The 14,737-nt window shown below is 40.6% G+C and overlaps 1 protein-coding gene across 9 annotated transcripts in view; it reads right to left on the minus strand.

The window, feature by feature from the left end:
- RC3H1 (ring finger and CCCH-type domains 1) overlaps positions 1-14,737 on the minus strand; it is a 62,171-nt gene that overhangs the window by 43,998 nt on the left and 3,436 nt on the right. The window contains exon 1 of one of the 9 annotated variants that reach the window (XM_084291470.1): positions 1,555-1,640. The exons of the other annotated variants lie outside the window; for them this stretch is intronic. The gene's annotated coding sequence lies outside the window, so the exon portion shown is untranslated. Of the gene's footprint in view, positions 1-1,554; positions 1,641-14,737 lie in introns of those variants that run through there. 9 annotated transcript variants of the gene reach the window in all.

The following is a 14,737-nucleotide window of genomic DNA, read 5'->3' on the forward strand; positions in this document are numbered from 1 at the left end:
GTTCTGCCTCAGGGCCAGAGCCTCTCAGGCACAACTGGAAAGCTTCTGCAGCTTCGCCCCTCGAGATGAAAATGCTTTTAAAATCCACACTGCCTTGTGCCAGTACCTGCTGGCACCAAGCTCCGCACGTAATGACACCCAGGCAGACTCCCTTCTGCTTTCGGTTAAAATTCAACTCCCTCCGAGTTCACTGTGCTCCCCGAGCCCCTGGGTACAAGCCCCAGGTATCAGCCGACTTCCTCCCAGCCGCAGTACTCGGACCTAGCTCCGAGCCCAGCAGTCCCTATCATGTGTCCCTTTGTCACAGCCGCTCTCCGCGGGGCAGGCCGGCCGCAGTCACGTTACGCTCAGGCAGATGACTCAGCACACCTCCAGGGCAGCCCCGCTCCCTCTGCAGTTTCAGGACACCCATCTCTTAAAAGCGCTGCCTGCTGCCCTGGCTGTACAGGGCTCCTTACGGTAGTTCACTCAGCTTTTCTCACCCAAGCAGTATCAGCTTTTTTTGGACGTTTGAAGACCAAAATTCTGGGTAATGGTAATTTTTACCCACCTGCTTTTCATTTTGTCCTGAAGCCGTATTATTTTTACTTTGTCTTACTCAGAAATAAACCCAGCAGAACTTCCTCCAACAGCGAGCACACAAGCAAGCCTACTTAGCGCAAAGCTTAATGCAAAAGCAGTTCCTCATTGCCAAAACAAACTGAGCCTTGCCAACCAACCTGCTCATGCAAATACAGCTCTTAGCTAATCTATAATGTAATCTACTAAGGAAAACACCAGTTCATTATTTTCAAGACTCTTACTCCTTGGTAGTACCATAAAGATTTCTGAGAAAGAGTAACCTGCCCAAAGATGGGATCCTCTCTCATACTGGACTGATGTGGTGAGGCACGAATTACTTCAAAACCCCTCTGACACTTGAGATGAAAAACAACTCAACAGCCTAAACAAAGCAAGCAGGTAACAGTAAAACAATTCCCGGCTAACGAGGACTACCTGATGCACACAGCACAGCCCTGCCCAACAACCAGACCCCTCTGCTACCACACAGACATGACCGATTTTCACTGGTGCTTCACAAGCAATATTTAAGTAAATAAGCCTCCCAATCTACTGCACTCTAGGTAGTGCAGATCATTTCTGCGTACACAAATAGCTTCTGTTTCCTGATGGGAAGCATAGCACATGATACTTAAAGTATCCAATTTTAATTTTTGGGAAAAACCGGCAAGCTAACCGGTGTTCAAGAGTGTGAAACTCTGAGCAGCCAGAAGTAATCGGTTGTTTACAGGCCTAGCAAACACACTGTTCTCAAAAGGCATGCTGAAGCCACACACACACACACCCCAAAGCCAACCTCCTAGTCTGCAGAACAGGAGGAACACCAGCCAGCGTTTTCCCTATCTAGTTCCACAGAAAAGTTTCTGGTGACAGGGGTAGAAAAAAGAAAGAAAGAGAAAAAGAAAAGGAAGAAAAAAAGGAGAGAAGAGAGAAAAAGAGAAAGAAAGCCCATGTCTGACCAGACAAGAGTAGGCAGAAGAAAAAGCTTCTTACCTCCACCCGGGGAGCTCCATGAACACCACTACCACGACAAGCCCAGAATAGTATTTCTGACAGGTTGAGCTTTTCCACCCCCCTCCCGTTTGCTCTCTGAAACTTTGCTGTGCACCCCAGGCTGGCGGCAAGTGCAGCGCTTCCTCATTCCTCCCCTGCCGCGCATGCCCGCTCCCCGGCAGCTGAGCACTCGCCCAGAAGACAGACCTCAGTAACAAAAGAAATTCCCACCCAACAGCAAATCCTGGAAGTCTGTGTGTAACATGTTCCCACCCTTTTTTCAAAGCCATGTAAAAACCATCAGGCTCTGGTGACCAGAAGACTCTTAAAAAAAAAAAAAAAAGAAAAAGAAAAGTTACAAATGTCACCAAGCTTCTGTCCCAACCCCCTGAAGCTCAGGTAAATCAGGTTCAAGGTTTGCTTTGTCTTCCTCAGTAACGTATCTGAGCTATGAAAACAGATGAAGAAATGGATCTACTGTCATGCAAGTCTCTTGTTTTGGCAATCTGTAAAGTTCCTTCGGAAAATGGGGCCAATTAAGGACAAAATGTTATAATCATTTGAAACTTCCTGGCTTGTAACACCACGAGGGGCAGGGAGGGAGTATCGTAACTCTGCTCTAGTATCTCCCCAACAGAGGATCTAAAAGCAATTGAGAACGATTTGAGTTTCACAACATCCCATAAGGCAAGAGCTGAAGTCTCCTACAGACCAAAAAACTGATGAATAAAGTTATTTACTCAGCATTTCGTGAGGGGGAAAAACAAAACAAAACAAACAAACAAAAAAAGAACGAAGCTTAATGTGTCTTTTTCTTGACTTCTTAACTTTCCTTCAGTATTTGATCACTTACAGTATTGGGATCAAGAACAGGAAAAGGCAACACATGTGGAAAGGCAGCTGAGACCTCCCTGCTCATACTCCCTGACAGCACAGCCTGCGCTTGGCTGGGACAGTAAAAGTGTTCATGGAAGACAGACGTGACTAACTTCATCATTTCTGGTTGATATCAGACAGCCCTTACAGCTTGTTTAAAAGAAAGGGGAAGTGACCAACCCCTAATAACAAATGGCTTCATGGTCTATTACCTAGGAAAAATTTTTTACCAACAACCATAGGGACAACTAAACCCACAGCTGATTCAGGCTGGGGAGTGAGCAGCAGACAAGCAGGGCCAGAACACCGTATTTTCATTGCAGTTTAATCACCTGCATGGAAAATGCACAAACTCTTATAACAGCAGCACAATGAGTAAACCTGAATTAAAAATCAGGGACGAACCAAACAGATTAGCAGCAGATAACATCTGAAATATCCACTGCGGTTTTCAGAGGAGTGGCTTTGGTCCCACAGGTCGAAGACTTGGGAGCTACCAGCCTTGCTCGTAAGAAGTGATGGAAGCAAACCCCTCGCTTTCTCCCGGAAGCAGACGCCAATCGAAGGGCTGCTTTCTGAACACCTAAGAATTAGAACAGCTAATTTGAGAATGAGAGCTAATTATCAAGCAATTGATGTGCCCCCAGACAGCTACATGCTGACACAACTGAGTCTGAAATTGGGCAGCAGACCAGCCACATAAACACCTCACCTAACAAAGCAACCTAAACAGCAGTGAACTTCAAAAAGAGAAAGCTACAGGAACTAGGCAGCCAACTAGAGACGGTGAACACTTTCGATGCACAGGCATCTGATGTGCTTGCTTCAGTGAAACATTTTTTCTGTCCATCTTCTAGTGACGTGAAGTATCAAAAGCAGCATGCCAATAACGAGATGGGCATTTGCTAATGAGGCAATCTAGATTAAATATCAAAATCACAAAGGCCAGTATTGTTCTTTCCCATGCAGGAAAAAGCTATGGTTACCTGACTACTACTAGAGGTGTTCCAGAGCTGAGAAGTAAGTTTAGGAAAAGGGGAAAATCAAGACCTTATTGCCACTGCAAGGCCTTCATCATGTCTTAGACTGAGATAAGTAGACATGAATCATTTTGTGAAGATCCAGGATGATTCACTGACACAGATGGCAAAAAAACAAAAACAAAAAACAATCTAACAACAAAAAATAAAAATAAAAAAATAGAAAGTGTTGTTTGTCACCTACTCTCTACTAAGATTTCTGTCCCAGCTTGATTCAGCAGCTGTAGTACTGCTTTGATGCCAGTAATTCTACAGCTACAATAATGCTACCACTGCAATAGGTAGCTGTGAGATGGAGAAGGGTAGAATTAAAGTTTGCCTAGTGACTTACCAAAAACTGTCCAAAAATAAAAAGCAGCCTTCCCCAGCCTCCAATAACACAGTCTCTAATAATTGCCACCACCACCTGCAAACTTTTACAAAAGCATCTCAGCCACTCTTTCTGAAAAGGAAAAAAAATATCAGAAATTACCAAAGCTGGAATTCTGGGAGCTGTGTAGGTGTTTCTGTTAGTTTGTCTCAAAACAAAACAAAACTAACAAACAAATAAAACAAAACAAAGAAGTTTACAGTTACAACTTTAATGAACATAAGTCTAGATTTACAGGCCTAGAGTTACAGGGTAATCAGGTAATAAGTTTGAACTTCCCACCCAGCTCCTTCCCCCTCTGTTCAATGGATCGCATTGCATTATTGACTCTACCAAAGAGGTTTTGACTTAAAGTTACCTAGTAGACTGAAAACAAACCAAGCAACCACCACCAACAAAAAACCCTCACATGTCCAACGTTACAGGTGACACAGAAAGGAAAGGCTGAAACATGCTGCAAGTGTAGGATTAAGTGAATAAACCTGGCTACTGCCAAGCAGAGGAAAAAAAGCTGCAGCATCAATTTCACTGAATCATTAAAAAAGTAAAACGCAAACGTAAAAATTCCACTTTACACAGAACTTCACAGGGATTCAGGAAACAAGTATTCTACGTGTTCATTTGAAAATTTTGACTCAGGAGTTCCTCTTCCTTCTACTTGCTTTGACTAGGAGTTGGTTTTTCTTGTCACTGAGTAGATGCTGCCTCCATTTAAAGGCTTTACGTTAATAGCTGTTTACATAACAGTAGTCTCTAATAAAGCTTCAGTTACTCTATTTACCTTCAACTGCAGTTTATTTTGGAAGACTGCATTTAAACATCAAAAAGATCTTTTAATAAAAGCACAAAGTCATCAAAGAGCAGTAATGAATTTTTAAGCCACAGAAACCTACCGAAGCATTGCATGCCTGCCTGTTTCTTAATTCAGGAGTTCATTTTATTAAATGTACTGTAATCAAAAGAAGGGATCTCCTATTTTATGTTGTATACAAAATAATCTGTAGACCACTGGGATATTATTTCAAAAGGTAATAGAGTATCTAGGTTATTGGTACAGCATTCATGATAGCAGGCATTCAGAACAACATTTTGCACCCCCAACCCCATTTTAATTCTACTCCATTATGTTCTCCATTCTCAAATGTTTTGAGAAAGAACTATTAAACTACATCAGCTTCAAGAACTCAACTGCTCTTCTTTGGGAACCTATTCAGCCAACCACGTGATATCACTTCTACATTAGTACAAAATTGTATGATATCATCAGCTTTGCAGAAAAGGCACAGGTTTGTAAACATTTGTCAGAACACTGCTTTGCCTACCACCACACTGCAGCCACAGCCACTTTCAAGCAGCAGAGGTGAGGAGCTGCTATCAGAGGATAATCTAAATTTTCCCCATTCTTCTCCCAGCTCACAGTTTAAGACTTGCTGTGCTTGTCTCATCAAGAACTAAAACCAGTATTGTTAGAAGTTTTTTTACTGGAAATACCTCTACCTACAAGCGGGACAATCTAAAGGTGGCTTAACACCACAGCAACAGAAACCTACCTCACTAAGACACCAGACAGACCCACACTGCTCACCACACGCTAACATGGGCTAACCATTTTAACCTTGAAGACTGAAGCATCCAGACTTGTGTTTTAACTGCATGCCCAACGAAGACAGTTAAACAAATGTATTAAACAAACATATTTGGGGTTTGCAGTGCAGGTTTGTGCGGGGCTTACACTGGAGCAAATCAGAACCATTTCTTGGAGAGACAGCATGGCCTCGCACGTGCCAGCTCTAGATCAGACACATCTGTGTCATCTGTATCTGGGCCACAAACCGCCACAACCAAATCCCTCTCCTTCCCACATTAGCTCTTTACAGGCTCCAGGAGCTGCTCCAGCTCTGTCAGCTGGTCAAGCAGTCTTGGGAACACTAGGGAAAGAGGGAGGAAGCACAGAAAGGGGAAACTGCGAGAGAGCCGCTTATAGCATCAACACGTGCTCACCAGGTTTTTAGATGCAGTTCCACGAGCAGCTTCTTGTGCAACAACTAGAGCAACAGACTTTTAAAGTACATTTTCACTAATAGAATCCATCTCTGATGTAGCAGCTAAATTTTAACTACACATTCAAACCCTACTAAGCAACCCTACCAATGAGGATGACTAGAATAACAGTCAGGCATGACAAGAGCAGGTGAAATGGAACATGCAACTCAAACGACCACAATCGATCGAATTGCTCCTTTATGCTAAGTGCGCCTACAAAGGCATCTATGCTTCAGAAGTAATGCTCCACATCTAGGTTTAACCAATGTTTCTCAACAGTGCAATTCATGCAAATACAGTCAAACCATCCTTTTGGCTCACCACGGGGAGCAAAGTACTCTCTGAATATGAGCAAATGCTGTAGCAGCTTGTACCTCTTCAAGTTTTCCACTGCTCCTAGAACCAGAGTTGCAAATGCAGAGGCCATCATGTAAATGCTACAGTAGCTAACAAAAATAGCTCAAGGGGACCAAACTAAGCCACATATGCCCCTCTGGCAACCCCTGCAGCAGCCTCACTGATTATAATAGTGGGAATATTAAGACAAAGAACATAAGTTTCACGGATGACTATTCTGCTTGTTTCCATGACAGAGGCTGCAGCTGTGTTTTAATAACCAACCTAGCTGAAGCTCTGGAGTCATCCAAGGTTAAGAGGCAGATTGTTGCAGTAATGGCACCAAGCCTGGAGAGTTTCAGCTCTGTTGCAACTGTTGCACAAAAAAAATGAAGCTACTCAAACATACTGTTCCAAGATTTTCTCCACACCTCTGAGCACAGTTTTGTTACAAAAAGTCAAACACAAAGCAACACATACAAACCTGCTCAACAATTCTAAGTAGTTTTAAATTACCACTCACACATGGCTCAAAAGTCTTTGAATATCAGTACGAGAGGTCACACCACCTTTGCTGGAAAGCAGGTTAATTCAGGTACTTCTGACTCAGAATGTAATTGAGCCTCATTTGCTTTAAATGCTACTGGCGTGGTGATTCAATTTGTAGAATTGCTAAAAAGAGCAGTCCCAGAGGCCAGAAATAGCCTGGGGCAAGCTGCTATGCCTGAATGGGATTTTTCAACTTAACCCTTCAATTAAAAAAAAAAAAAAAAAAAAAAAAAAAAAAAAAAAAGCACTGCTCTGGTATTTTGGTATTAATCTCACCTTCCAGATTTATAAATAGCATCTTTTCTTTACAACTTTGTAAAATCATTAAAAAACAATACTCATGTGGTTTTAGTGAATGGAAACTAAGGGCTTAAGTCTCAAGGTTTCCATTAACCACCTACTCTTATCCAATAACAGACATTTCAGAGCTTAACCACAAAAAAGAATACTACACAGTTTTTGATATATACTTTTTAAAATACACCTAACAATGCAAGACAGTTCTGTAAAAAGGAAAAAAGGAAAGCCTTGAACCTCCCATTGATCCTCCTATCAGTAATGGATGAGAATTATAATTATCTTTGGCAGAAGCCTGACTTCAAATAAGAAAAAGGACTATCGGATAATCTCTTAATAGGGGATTTTGAATTATAAAATCCTTTTAAAAGTTTCAAGTTACATAACTTGAACATGATCGAAGCAAAAGGGTAAAATACAATCCCAGGAAGTTACCTGTTAAAATCCACTGCCAACTTGCTGAATTTTGCTACTTGAGCCTTGTAATAGGAGATCTATTACAGAAATGTACTTCTTTCAGAACAGAGCGCTCTTATTTGCTGCTGACTTAGCAGAGCACTGTTTACACAGTTTATACAGTTAAGTATTACAAGATTTACTCATCTCCAAAAACATATTACCACCATGTTTTGGCAGTATCAGCAACTGGAACCAAGTAAAATAAAAATACAGAGGATACTTCACCTCACGTGTCCTATTGCCAGAATTTTATCAGTATAAAGCACAGAACTCCTCACGGCATGCTAACTAGTCTATGTTTTTAAAAGCAAAGGGTAAACTTCTGCTAAAGAACCTCATTCATTAAGGAAAGGACTAGAAGGCATCCAGAAAGAAAACTGGAGTAGCTCCTCAGTGAAATGTCTTTGTATTTCACTTGGGTGTTCTGACCCCTGCTAAGGATTTTCTTATGGAAGCAGCCCCAGCCCAGCAGGAACTGGTACCAGGCACACCACCACAGGCTGCAGCAAGACTACACGCGTTTGGGCCCTCACACGCCCTCTGACTGCAGCATTACTTGTTCCAGTACTTTGAGAGAGAATCTGGTAATAAATATTGCAGTTACTGTACACATTGACCACACTGAAAGCTACTTGGGTTTTTGAAGTTTCCTTCTCTTAGAGTCTTAAAATGGAGCGCATGCGTTTAGCTGCCAATCACACTTCCTTTGCTGCAAACCAAGACAGAGTAAGCACTAAGTAAGCCTCACACTGACAGTATTTGCATGAGTAGATCATTTAAACCCTCTGTCCTGTGCTGTGTAAGGCCCCAGTTAGGCAGCAGGTATCTAAATATATTGTAAGGCAGAAGAAGGGAAAACCAGACATCGAAACCATCTTACCACCCGTGTCGTCAACGCCTCTCTATACCAATGCCTCTTTAGTGGCTTGGGAATAAAAGCTATGACTGTAAGCTAAAACCAAAAGACAAACAATCCAAAGGAAAATTCTCAAAATCCATAAAACAAAACTACTGTGAAGCCCTTGCAGTTGGTCTGGGAATTATTTTCTTTGATATACCAAGCCTAACAGGAACAAAGCATTTAAATGTATTTATTAGCATACTGCAGTCATTGGATTTTCACAGGCTTACTGACAATTTTCATTCCGTAGTGACAGCTCATATATCAGCCCACTGCAGCAACCTGACTGATTTTATTCCCACTTCTCAAAAGCTACACTAATTCATTAATGCAATTTCAGGACTTATCAGCTGGGCTTGGAGGAAACGATTGCTGTCACTCACTTCCCCTTCCTTAAGGCTCCCCATTGCTGTCACATGAACTGGTCTGAGGGTTTCTTCTTCCCCTCTCCTGGGAAAGGGCAGTGGGACAAGACAACTACCATTTTTATTTTGCAGGTGAATGCATACATTACTCAAAGGCAAACACAATGGTACGTATTTTTTTCTTCAGATTTTACATAAGAGAAACTATGCATGTGATCATTTTAATGCCTAGTGAGTAATACCAACACCACACCCCGCTCTCATCGTGCAGTGCCTAATGCGATAGCCACGCCATTACGTCCTCAAATACCAACGCATGCAATTTACTTTACCATTTACTCCTGTGGGTGCCTTCTTCCACGTATGTCCTGAAATCATCTAAATCATACCCAAGCTTCAGCTTGACAGTGATCAAGTTATTCTATTCTGAACTGGTCTAGCAAAGCTAAAAACCCACATAAAAATGGCTGTGATCATGTAATTCCTCCTTAGAAACACACCCAGAGACATCCCCGCCCAGTCCTTGTGTGCAATTTTGTTAGAAACATTTGACCGAGAAGTTCCACTGAGAAAGGAGTGACTGAAATGCTAACTACAGATTTCTGCTTGCTAAAGCCATGGAAATCCTCGCTCAGGCTTTGAAAACAGGGCGGGGGAATACTTAGTTTCTATTAGTTGCAACGCAGAGACATTGATGCTTAATGTAGAATAATCCAACTGGTTTGTTTCTGACACACCTGGTACAGAAAAAAATAGCTAAAAAAAAAACACACTTAAGGTAGCTTGCCCTTTTTAATGCCATCTGAATAGTCCTGTTTTTATTCATTCCTTTTTGCAAATGCTATAGAACTGAGACAGAACATCACACATTAAGGAGACGTGAAAGTGTTGCCAAGCGTTCCCCCACCCCTCTGGAACATACTCTGCAAAAATTACAGTGCTTCGAGAGAGAATAAGTCTCAACAGCTCTGGTAATAGGAAAAAGAGGATACATCTCGTACAAGTATAACCTATGGAATGTGTTTTCATTTGTGGCCACAAAGCTGCCAAGCTTCCCCTACGAGAGCTCTCTTATTCTAACCCAGTCAGACTTTATCAGCAGCTCTGAAACAACAAAGCCAAAACAAAAATGCCATTCTCCAAATTCACTCAGGCAACCAAAGGTGACTTACTGCAAGTCCTTAACTTGAGAAGTACCAACTGAACCACGCCTTTTTGCTTTCTGGTCAAGTGTTTCAGAGAGCATTGTCCACAGCACCATTCTTCTGCACTAAGGCACAATTATGAACGTGAGATAAGTTATTCATCTCTTTGCAGCTCCTCGACACAAACACATCCTTAAACCTGACAAACGGAATAGATGATTCAGAAGAGAAAAACAGGGGAAAACATGTAGTAAGCTGTCTGCAAGTCAGGAAAAGGCTCTTTGCAAAGTACAACACAATAGCTAAGCAGCATACAAAAGGTATTGTACAAGCCATGCCTTCAGACAGCAGTCACGTGAACACAAATACAAGAAACTAACAACGCACACAAGCATTAGCAACATCAGAAAACATCCCTGATGGCTCACACTTTTCTGTATAGTCCAACAACTGCTGGCTACAAAGCAGTCATTTAAAATAGTCTGGATTATTCCAACCGAAGTTTAAATTTAAAGGATTAATAGCCTGGACTTTTCCAACCAAAGAAAGTTTAAAAAAGGAATTCTCACTTTCCTGATAACATTTTCCTTCTACTTGTTGCATACATCACCTACAAAGAAGTCACAGTATCCAGGCTTCCATTTTTAAGGCCTGAGCCGTTAAACAAAGAAGATTAAAATTAAAAAAATAAATCACCATTTTAACTAAACTGCAAGGTTTTTGCAGCACTACTAAGATCTCTCCTTTAATTAATTCTACAGGAGACCTTTTCACGCAATTAAACAGGAGAATGACTCATAAACAGGAAGGACAGCCTGAATTGCAGCCTCTGGTTTAACTTACCAATCCATTTCAACAAGCCAGTTTAACCTAACTTATTTTTATCTTTCAAATTTACAGCAACAGCCAAAGTAGTCACGAGGGAGTGTGCCACGAACAATGCTTCCAAACTTCTCATCAGTTCCAGAGGAAGCAGTGACATTTTGAGAGTTGACAGCAAAGTCCAAGAACAAAGAGTCCCACAGCCGCTCCATTACCCAAGCAGCCCATCCTGGATTATCAAAGCAACAAAATTAATAAGCAATATGCCATCTCTGTTACCTTATCTAGATGAATTGAATAGTGGCTCAGATCAGAACAAAGCTTTTAAAAAAAAACAAACAAACCAACCCAACAGAATACTTAGAAGAAAAGTAGCTAATACCACAGAAAGATCATTAAAGACATCAATGCATTGAGGAGAAAATAACCCGCAAAAACCAGAGCATTTTAGCACACAAGCAAAGTCCCTTATAATAAAGTCATTTGAAGTCTGAAAAGACACATGGGAAAGTGATATTTTCTGTCATTTGTTCTTTATCATTTTTGCTTTTGTCCTGATCTATTCTTGAGACAAAATCCACGTTCCCTTTACAAAGCAAGTAAAGCTAAGAATTCATGTTCTTTTGGAACTGCTGAATAAAAGCTGCTGAGTACAAGCTGGTCATTTTCTAGCTTTCAAAAAATATAAATATTTTTGAATGTTAACATCTAACCACACAATAGTTATTAATATTGAAACTGTCATTGTTCACCTATGTTGTTGTAAGGAACAACTATTTAATCACGATCTTTTGAATTTGATTGTTTCTGTTGTTTACAACACAGTACTTTGTCAATTTGGTATGTTACTTGAGAACACCTGAGTTCGCCAGACAAGTCTTAAAAAGAAAAAAAATAAATCACTCAACTGCCACGTAAAGGACTTTTTAGTTGCTCTAGGAGAGCTCAAAAAATGCCTACCTCTTCAAGCCCTAAGTCAGCTAGAACGCACACCACAAGTACTGTGCAGGTGTTCCATGTAAGGAGGGGGAGGCTGAGACTTGCTTCCCAGCACGTTACACATTGCTCTTTCTTCTATACCTCCTCTGTGAAGCAGGACATTTTGCTCTTTCATAGTTCCACAGAACACCCAGAACACCTGACTGTGGCACAAAATTCAGGCTTGATTTTGTAAAACAGGCTGAAATACAAACCATCTCAAACAGAGACGATTGCTTCACTGGACTCATGAGCACAAACAGATATTTTCAAAATTTCATTAACATGATGTTCACTTGTAAAGAGAGGGCTTCTACTGAGTCTCTCAGAGAACAGCCTACACCCTGAAACGTGAGATTTACTCATCATTAGGTCTGATCATAACTGCCAGAATTAGGAATGGTCATAAAATAATGTTTACACAGCATGTCACAAGTTCAGAGTGCCATGTAAGCTAATCAAACTCACTTTCTATTTCTTTTAAATTGGCTGATAATTTCCAAGGTCTTTTTTTTGTTGTTGTTGTTGTTTTGTGTTTTTTTTTGTTTTTTTTTTTTTTTTTAACATACAAACCACTTTAGCCTTGCTGTGCTGTGATTACCAGATGCAACAGATACAAACACTGAAGGAACTCACCACTTTCATTTGTTTGTACAGTTCCAAATGTCAAATAGTACCTGAAGAACTTCCATTCCAAACTGATAACAAAAGGAAGGGGAAAAAAAAAGAACAAGCAAAAAACATGTAACTTACAAGACAAGCAGGAGCCAGTAGTTAAAAGTTGTATTTAATTCTCATTTTTGCAGGAAAGCAGGCATTTATATTACACAATCATTGTAGTAAAACATGGAAGAGTTACTGATTCACATACAACTGCTACAAACAACTGAAGAGGATTAAGTCAGTATGAATAACGTTTACTCTAAAAACAAAGCACAGAGAATGTAAAATGCTACTGAACAGTGGGAGTGTTCCAAAGAAGCTGGTTTACTAATAAGTGGATAATTAAAACCACCCCCCTCAGCATGAATTTCAATTCATTCTCATTGCAATACCTCCCCTGAACCTGACTCCTTTTGCCTCAAAAGACAGCTCTTAAATTTGAGTTGGAGACCAACACTGCCTGCAACAATTTATCAAAAATAATTAGCTTGCAGGTCCCTGAAGACCTTCAGTGCATACTAAACAGACAGGATTCCTGCTTCTCTACCAGAAGTTTCCTTTCAAAACAGAAGGGAAGTTAGAAGTTTTAATTGAAAAACCTTCCAGCTTGTTCACCATTTTAACTGAAGTAATTGCTATAAATGACTTGAAGAGGAAATTCTGAGAAGGCCTTTAGAACCAGGCTAACAGAACTATTGTTCCATCAGCTGATCAACCAGAAGTTTGTAACGAACAACAAATTTTAAAACAACCAGACCTCAACCTTCAAAGCTTGTCCTGACAGGGTTTGGTAAACAGGGAAGCGTTCTGAAAAACGATACTTGGAATGCCTGGATCATATGTTAAACTTAACTGCCTGCTTTTAAACAGTAGTTAAAAAGCATGATTTTAAAAACACATACTTAAACAGAATAGTGAAGGGATGAGAGTAACCAGGCTTTGTTAAAACAATAAACAAACCAAAAGGAATCAGGAACCTCCCAGAGCAGCATGGATTTCAGTTACTACAGCTATTCCACATGCTTTGTTTCTTCAGCAGGCTTGCAGCCGAAGTGCAATCATAGCACAGAAGTCCCAGATTAACACAACGTGCACCCCATTGTAGTTCTAAACATTTGTGTAATTGACGAATGGTGCTTTCTGAGAAGAATTACAAAAAAAACCCACACTGATTTTGCAAGATTTTTTTGCAAGGAATCAGTGGTGGGATGGCTCTGTATAGCAAGAATGTTGTCACTTATGGCTATTTTAGTGACATAGAGGTTGGGATGAATAATTGTCAATAAACCCTGCAGCTTCTGGAATGCTGAATTCAACTCGCCTTACCACTGTATTACCATCACTGAAGCAAACACCCTTTACTGCACTGTCTCAAAATACAGAGCAACCAGAGTGCCACTATCTGTGTGAAGCAAAGGAAAGATTGGTTCCTTTCCTTCTGCTACACTTGCAATACTCCTCAGTTTCACTGGGTATCTTCCATTTCTTATATTGCAAAACAGGAAAAAAATATATTTAATTGTCAAAACAATCCTCTTCCCTTAATTCCTGTCATCTTCCTCCCAACCACCTCTCAGGTGAAGATTTTTTCTACGTTCCCATTAATTCCTCTTTTTTAATCACATAGGTAACATTGTACAAAATAACGTAGGTAAAGGCACACAATCAAGTGACACAGATTTTTTGTTTTTCTACATGTAGCCTTTATGCTTCCTAAGATCCTGTTTTCTTTTTTCCAATAAGAGTATGCCGAGTAATAGCTTCCATGTAGAAATCTGCAAAGGATGTCTAGGTCCTTTATCTGTGTGAATTCAAGTCTTTAGATTTTTCAAATGTCAATGGTTGGTGCTCAGGAAGTGCTGCTAACCAGATGAGGTGACATTTCTCATCTAAATAAGGCATCAGTCTCTTGCTCACAACAAGTTAAAGCTTGGCCCAGAGCCAAGAGCTACCTTCTCAATGGTAACCTGCTCTTGTTATTCTGCCAGTCTTACTGCAAATTATTCCAAGTCTGCCTGCGTAACATTTCTGTAACATGTTGCTGATGTACATAACAAGCCATTTGCACCTGCCAGAAGTTGCGCCAGACCACACGTACACACCTTCTTTCAAACTACATTAAAGAGGAACCTCCTGGGAAAAATAAATAAATAAATCTTGCACAAAACATTTATCTAACAATTCCAGCACAGAGCACTGTACTACTACTGGTATTGCTCCTGGCCACACAAACTTCCAGCAAAAGATCTAGGAATCTTGATATTTCAATCAGAAAAGCTAGTTCCCCCTTCACCTGGTACCACACAACGAGTTGTTATCAGGCAGTAACAGGAAAGTTA

Source organism: Netta rufina (genome assembly GCF_964035555.1).
Source record: "Netta rufina genome assembly, chromosome: 8".
Lineage (NCBI taxonomy): Eukaryota > Metazoa > Chordata > Aves > Anseriformes > Anatidae > Netta > Netta rufina.